This window comes from Microchirus variegatus (assembly GCF_963457635.1).
Source record: "Microchirus variegatus genome assembly, chromosome: 1".
Lineage (NCBI taxonomy): Eukaryota > Metazoa > Chordata > Actinopteri > Pleuronectiformes > Soleidae > Microchirus > Microchirus variegatus.
Window position 1 is genome coordinate 19,729,423 of NC_139802.1, and position 7,491 is coordinate 19,736,913.

Consider the following 7,491-nt stretch of genomic DNA (forward strand, 5'->3'; position numbering starts at 1 on the left):
TCTGTTTTCAGCTGTGCTAACATCATTGCACAATGGTTTTCAAGGGTTTTCTAATCATCCAATAGCCTTCTTACGACATTAGCAAACACAATGTACCATTAGAACACTGGAAATGGGCCTCGATACACCTATGTACATATTCCATTAAAAACCAGACGTTTGCAGCTAGAATAGTCGTTTACCACATTAACAATTTATAGAGTGTATTTATGATCCATTAAATGTTATATTCACTGAAAAAAATGCTTTTCCTTCAAAAATAAAAAGTAGCATACTAGCCCTTTATTAGTAAATAATAAGCACATATTAACACCTTATGTAGGAATAATCTTAATTCATGTGGTAATAGAGGTAGAATAAGATTATGTAGAATAAGGTGTTACTATGTGCTTAATGATTACTAATAAAGGGCTAGTATGCTACTTATATATGTTAATAAGCACCTAGTTAATGGTGAATATGTGTTCCCTAATCTAAAGTGTTACCAAACCTTTCGCTTCAGATTTTTACATGAGGCCAAAAGAAATGTTGAGGTCGAGTGAAACCACGATTCTCATACAGAGACACTGCAGTCTTAAACACAGCAGCAGCAGAGAGGGAACAATGTAGAAAAGTCAAGAAGTGAGAAAATGGGACCTCGACAGACAGAGTCCCAGCACTGGAAAGTCTGTCTCTCATCAGAGGAGTTGGAGGGCAGTCGGTGCTTAGACAAGTTGAGTGTTGTTTTCCCTGAGCGAGCTCGTCGCTGTCGTACTGCGGCATTATTTCAGCTCCAAACTTTACTTTAACCAAAACTACAATAAGTGTCCCCTGGTCAAGGCCCCACCTTGTTTACGAGAGAAACTGCTAATGCTAGCCTACAGGAAAGTGCCAGTCCACAAAACTGCTGATATTCCCCATTGGGTCAAGGTGAGAAAAGAGTATGAGATCACTGTCAGTGTTTGATGGTCCAACTCCGTTGTGACTTGACAAAGAAAATAAATTGGCTAAAGTTTGAAAGTGTTAAACCTCACTCAGACACCAATTTCCCAGATTTACAAAGTAGGAAACCCACGGCGATGCTAGCTCTCCTAATGAGGTCATGCCAGGCTTTCGGTTTTTCAATTTTGGACGGTGCAGCTTTTAGACACGGAGGCGTCGCTTGGCTTTCCCGAGAAGTTCTGCGGTAACTGTGTCAAATCCAAGGCGCACTAATCACAACCAGGCCTCCACAAACAGGTGGTAGATTGAGCAAATCAGGGTCAGGGTCGTTCTCAATTTACTGTGTAAATTATGCAGAGCCCAAAACAATACAAACAGTAGACAGTGGAGTGGCTGGCGTTGGCTAATGAGATGATGAGAAAGCCTGGGAGGGCTGGGAGCTGGTCGAGGTAAAGGGGGTGGGCACGGCCGGCAGCTTCTGTCTGGAGATGTGTGTGTGCGTGTGTGTCTTGTGTGTGAGGGTCTAGAGGAGCTCAGACACAGTCCTGTCTGCACAAACCCCACCATCAGAGCACTGCAGAGGGGAGGGGAGTGTTAGCAGGCAGCTGGGGCACCCTGCCCCCATTGCAGCGACAAGAGCACCAGCCTTGGGAACCTCTGTGGCAGGGGTCCCCCACAACCCTGGCACATAGGGGCCCCCCAAAAGTCTGGCTTCAAACCCCCCATCGCCACCATCCCTTCCTCCCTCTTGTCTCAACCACCACCACTCCTCCCACTCTGATGTGAGGCTGGGGGCCTGGGAAGGACTTCAAGTTCATGGCCAGACCTCCTATTGAGCTGACAGCCTGACTGTTTGCTCAATTCGGCTCCCTATTCAGGGCCAAGCTGGAGGAGGGAGTGCAGAGAAAGAGACTGGAGGATCGGAGGGTGGGGGGTGCTGCGAGATGGGACACGGTAGCACTGTTATAGCTATTCATTCGGCAGGGGGAGACGAGTAAAGAGTGAGGGAGCGAGTGAAGAGGAATCAGGGGTTTGAGTCAGTGTGCATAAATAAAGAAAAAGAGTGTGGAATCCAGGCTCAAAGTTTGCTTTGAGCAGTGTGCTCCACTCTCATACTCTTTTACACTCTTAATTACTGGCGCCTTCCACTTTTCTCTCTCACTAAACCCCTCCTTCCTCATCCCCATCACACGCACGTGTGCTCCTGAACACACACACATGCACACGCAAAATCCCAATCATTCTCATCATCCCCTGGGTTTATTAGGCCACATGCTGGGGCTGTAAATTCACCATTAACGAGTGTATTCACTGTCGTCCTCTTAACAAAACAAGACCATGATGCCAATAACTCAAAGCGACACCAATGCCCAAAACTGCCTTTTATGCCAACCTCGCCCATATCCCCCCCCCCCCACCACTGTCTCCGTTCCCAGGCCGAGTGCACCTTCTTTGAACAACGCTGCTAAACGCCAAGGCTAACGTACCTTACACTTGCTATTAGCGTTAACTGCGGGATATTATCGGTTGTTGATAATGCGCCGCTGCGTTATCGGCTCACCATGCACTCGGTGAACCTGCCGTAATATTTTAAGTTGCGTGTCTGAGCTGCTTGAAAATGGAACAAATAAAAGGGTACTAGCTAGCTTAAGGCACGTCACATGCTTAATCTTTGTATTAGCAGCTCGTAGCGTACCAGGCTCCGGTTAAGGCCTTTCAACTTCAGCCTCAATCCCCTCAGCTGCTGCAGGGAGCTGTGGCCAGATTTTGGGACTTGCAGTGGGTTATTTTCCACTGAGGATGAGGTGTCTACAAATTATGATTCACAGCCAAGGGTCGCAGATGATTGTTTTGACATTCGCATGATTGGCTTCACCGCATGTTTTCGACTCCCTCTGGGGAATCGAAAAACGTTTTTGTCATGTCTCGTGCGAGTAGCAGCAGCGAGGAAGACACGGATACTGTGGTGCTGTGTCGCATCATAAAAAACACCGTCTCTGCACGGTTTTTAACGTGGTTTCCGTGAAGATGGTGGATGGTGTTGTGGGCGCATTTTTAAGACAAAAGGTTTAATGTTGTTGTTGTCTTTTTTGCAGGTGATTGTCGTCAGTGCCGGAGCAGAAATCTAGAGCAGAAAATGGAAGGGCAGCTCGAGGGAGTTGAAAAGGGCTAAAGACACCTGAGCGTGACCTCTGACCTCTGACCACCTCTCGATCTGCAGCACTGGTTTTGTACCCGATTCAACCCCGAAACAGTCAAGCTGGACCGACTGAAGACAAACATGGACTGTGCGGATGAACTGGTGCATAATCAAGACCTCTTTCATGAACAATATGACGTTATCGCGTAAACGTCAACAGATATAGGCTCCACCAACTGCGGGTCACGTTTGTTGAGCTGCAGCCCCATGTTTTGCGTTTGATTTGTTTTGTTATAGTTGCTAGGACTCGAAGACACGTGAATGTGAGACCCACGGCAGCAGTGAATAAAACTGCACTGCGATTGGACAGCTCCGTGTGTCTGCCGACACAATGGCGAAGGAGTGAGCTGTCGTCTTTACACTCTATGCAACTGTTTTATCTTCTTTCTTTGTCCTTTCTTGTCGTCCTGAATGCCAGTTGTGCGTAGCCCCTTTTATCCATCCTTTTTTTTTTATTTTTTAAAGGAGCCTACACCCTCGGTGTTAATATGCTGATGCAGGAGTTACAGTCAGTGTGTGACAGATGACAGTACGCCGCTCAGTTTCATCAGCGGATGTTCTGAATCTAATATTTGCCACAGTTTGAGTAAATGTGGACTCACACATTTAATATTCCTGATGGCAGGAGTGTATTTGATCAGCGGGGAGTTGCTGAGCAGGGCTTGTGGCTCTGTGTGTGTGTACAGCACACGCCACACTATTAAAACCGTCCCAGCAGGCTTTGCGGCAAGACGTTTTCTGCTTTATAGCAAGTCACCTGCTGCACTGTAATGATACATGTATGGGTGGAAGCACGTCGACTTCACACACTGACTTAATTTCCTGTCCTTGACATTAACACATATACACACACACACATATGCAATAAACCAAGTGCTATCACAGCTTAATTCATTCTATATTCATTTTCAGGAAGTGGCAATTTCTCTATATAACGACTGATAATCTATGCAAATCTTTTTAAATATTACTTTAAACAATCAATGTCTATGCAGAGCTTTTGCAATTGATAAAAGAGACAGTTTCTTGGCCTAATTCAGAAAATGTATTCTTTTGATAATCATGCACATCCCAGTGCTCGAGACAATTACTTATCTGCCTGGATAAGCTTGAAATTATGTTTTTAATCTCTAGCAAGAGTCCCTCCTCTGATATCAGTCCAATGGCATGAAAAGTGTGAATTGTAGCCTATTGAATGTACTTAGGGCTGCAACTAATGATTATTTTCAGAATCAATTAATCTGTCAATTATTTTCCGGAGTAAATCAACTACTTCTGTCTGTGAAATGTTGAATATGTGAATTGGTGTTTACCAAATCTGGTAAATGGTCTTGTTTTATTAACATTTTAGGTATGGAAAGAATCAGAAAGCAATCATTTAGTAATGGATTAATAACCGTTGCAGCCCTAATTGTTCTTAATCTCTTCTTTTCCTTAAATGTTGTATCTGTGTCAGAAATGTTTGTGTGATGCAGTCTGATCACTGTGGATTCACCGTGTGTGCCTTCTCCATGGAAAACTGTGTTGGAATAGTAATAAATTTGTTTACATTGAAAACAGTGCAAAAGTGGACGTTGTGTGCGTGATTTTGTGAGTTCGATGTCGCGCGTGTGATTCTGGTTCAGTTACTGATGAGCGAGCGAGAGAGATCGTTGATGTTGGAGTGCCATCAAAGAAATCTCCGAGTGTGTTGCAGTAAATGCAGTAAACATCCGTTTTAATGGGAAACTGATAGTTTAAAATTGAATCATCATTTTCCTCAGTGTCTGTAATACACACACTCTGTTCCCCAGTGTTCAATGCTTGGATGAGCATTTCTATATGGATGAATACTGTAAATGGATATCAAAAAACCTGGATGCAGCCATAGGAGAAGATTTTTGTGTCCAGGTAACAAGATTTATGTGTATAGCATATACTTTGAGGTCCATTCATTTACTGTGTGAATGTAAAAAAAAGAATAATAATAATCCCACATTTTGATTATTTAGTTGAACAAAAGACCAAATTAAACGGAGGTAGAGATGAGATCACGTAGGAACGAATGCATGTGAAGACAGAGAGGACGGAGCTGTGTGGACACAACGTGTTTAGTTGCAATCCAGCTCCAACACGATGTTACAGCCAAATGAAAAGATTATCATAATTACTCTGAGATCAAACCAGGTTCACAACACCATCGGGGATGTGGGTTTATTTTCTGCAGCACGGGAGACAGACAGCAGAGCGCCATCCGGCTTTAATGTAAAACTAATCAGCAGAGAAAGCTCTCTATAGTCACCAGCAAAAAAAAACACAAACTCATAAGGAATAAGCCCAAATTAATCTACACACATCATTAACCTGCTGTTATTGTGGATTTAAAGAAAACAAAGAGTACAGCAGCAGCAGCAGCAGCAGCAGCGTTCTCCTCCTCCATGACTGTGGCGTGCAGGCCACGGTGAGCCGAGCTCAACACTTCCCCACCGAGATTCGCTGTCTGACACCACATATGGCAAATGCGCCAACACCGACATATGGGCCCCCTCACAATTCATTAGCATTGTCATGTAAAAGAGGCTAATCCCACAGTAAAACAAATGAAATGTAACCCCCGTACAGTACAGGTGGATCACACAGACCTTTTCATTTATCCCACCCTTTTTTTTTATGAAGTCTTGTGTAATTCAATGAAAGAGGTTTTTGTTTTTTTTACGTGGCTACGACGCAGCCCCTTGGGCGCCCGCAGCCGCGCCGCGGAGCAGCGGAGGCTTTACAAGCCACTCTGCACTTGTTTACAGCCGCACTGCGCCGTCGAAATGAGCTGTAGTACATACATAAACAGCAGCGCCATGTAAATATTACAGTTCCCTTATTAACCAAGGGAAGCCTGCAATTACATTATGTCCCAGACATTAGCATCAGGGAAGTGAGCGCCGTTCTCTCTCCGTGGCAACTGCTCTCGCCCTCCATGTTCCTTGGCGGCGTTACGGCCCTCATAATCTGATTCACTGTTTTTGTCACGCTGCCAAGTGGCACGTTGTATTAGCTGAGCGCTGTGGGCCTTAATGAACTGAGTGCCAATGTTAAGTACATTAGAGCAGGCTGGAGTGATGGCGTACAACCAGGCTGTCATTTGCAGCCATGTTTGATCACCGTCGGAGTTATAGCTGCTGGCGCTCAAAGGATTTATCAGACAAAAACAAACAAACACGCCTCCATTTTCCTCGATGGATTGAACATGTAGATGAAAAAAAGGGATCTCTTGTGCGTAAGATGCGGACTCCTTTTTTTTTTTACATTAAACACAAAATGGCTGCTTGCTTCATCAGATTACGAGCCTGGAGGAATCAGATTCCAAGATGGCGGCGTGGGGAGGGCGTTAACGACGGTTGGTTAAGAGTGGATCATTAGAGAAGAAAGCTGCACATGCAGCGATGGATGTTTGATTGACAATTACACAAGGCCTGATGGCGTGGTGGTGGGGGCGGGGGTAAGGGAGCATCCGAAAGTGCGAAATGGCGGGTTTTGGTTCACGTCCAAGGTTCTTCGAACTCGGGTGCTGCTCCTTTCACGAGTTGCTCAGAATGGTCATTGGTATGCAGGAATGTCTCCCCCAGGAGGCCTTTCTGTGCGATTCTGGAGGGAAACGTGTGAGTGACTGGTCACCGGGATAGAGGATGTGTGTGTGTGTGTGTGTGTGTGTGTGTGTGTGTGTGTGAGGATACAACCAGAGCCAAGAAAATGTGGGCACCTGTCCAGATCTGTCTGCCTCTGTATGCCGCCGCCGCACGTTAGCAGAGACAAAATGGGTTGGGATGTGGTGAAGACAACCTGACAAATGTTCTAGTTTTAATAAAGATGGATGATTAGTAAAGACCAGTCAGTGTCTGTGTGTGTGTGAAGATACATTTTACCTCTTTTTAGTTGTGATTTTTTTTTAATCCATTCACTGGGGACACGGCTGTTCCACTTTAATGACTCGCAGGGTAAATTATAAATGATCATCATTTTGGAAATGAAGCTCAGAGACTGGGCTGGGCTCAGCGCGGTGGTGCTCTCAGGTGTTATCTGGCAGTTTGGGAAAAAGATTTTATAGTACATGAACAGCAAGGATAGATAAAAAGAAAGATAGATAAACGTACGATTCTCCAGCTTGACCATCTGATAAGGTATCTGCTCACGTGGCGACGAATTGTGATGCCGTGTGTCGCAGCGCACAGGAGCTTTGAAGCTCCTGTGCGCTTCTCTGAGCTTTAAACCACAGAAAAGAACACACATTAGTTTGGACATTTTCATAAATTTCGGGAACAATAATCAGGGATGGAAATTAAAATCCAGTCAGCATAAAATGATTATGCTGTAAAGTTATATGATAGATAGATAGATAA

The 7,491-nt window shown here is 44.7% G+C and overlaps 1 pseudogene across 1 annotated transcript in view; it reads left to right on the forward strand.

Annotated features, from left to right (window-relative positions):
* The window catches only part of LOC310929922 (N-acetyllactosaminide beta-1,3-N-acetylglucosaminyltransferase 3-like), a 40,016-nt pseudogene that overhangs the window by 4,889 nt on the left and 27,636 nt on the right, over positions 1-7,491 (forward strand). The window lies entirely within an intron of this gene.